Source organism: Alligator sinensis, unplaced genomic scaffold, assembly GCF_000455745.1.
Source record: "Alligator sinensis unplaced genomic scaffold, ASM45574v1 scaffold148_1, whole genome shotgun sequence".
Classification (NCBI taxonomy): Eukaryota; Metazoa; Chordata; order Crocodylia; family Alligatoridae; genus Alligator; species Alligator sinensis.
The window spans coordinates 1,266,544-1,266,844 of record NW_005842407.1 but is presented as its reverse complement, the minus strand read 5'-3'; the positions used below and the strand labels follow the sequence as shown (position 1 = coordinate 1,266,844).

Genomic DNA, 301 nt, shown 5'->3' with positions numbered 1-301 from the left:
TGCTGAAATATCTTTGCCTAATCTATTAGTGGGGAGATTATTAGCTACAAATACTAGGTATAAATAAATAATCCATGAAGATCCCTGCACAAGAAGGACCTGGTATCTGTTATTCTCACCAGTGCTGATTTTTCTTTTATAACAGGAAGTGTAGCATTGTGTGACCAGCAGAACTTCCAGCTGCTGTTCCAGTTTTGCATTTCTTTGGAGAAATAGTAACAATGATTTCTGTACCACATCCAGTCTTCAGGGCAGGGTCTGCACTTCCCTGCCATAACAGTTGCAGCTGCTGTTTCTGTCT

At 40.5% G+C, this 301-nt stretch overlaps 1 protein-coding gene and 1 long non-coding RNA gene across 3 annotated transcripts in view; both read right to left on the bottom strand.

Moving 5' to 3' along the window:
* LOC102381997 overlaps positions 1 to 295 on the bottom strand; it is a 3,997-nt gene extending 3,702 nt beyond the window's left edge. For both annotated transcript variants that reach the window (XR_324574.3, XR_003095574.1), the window contains exon 1: positions 120 to 295. This is a non-coding gene — a long non-coding RNA (uncharacterized LOC102381997). The remainder of the gene's footprint in view (positions 1 to 119) is intronic.
* LOC102382656 (C-type lectin domain family 2 member L-like) overlaps positions 1 to 301 on the bottom strand; it is a 25,440-nt gene that overhangs the window by 23,592 nt on the left and 1,547 nt on the right. The window lies entirely within an intron of this gene.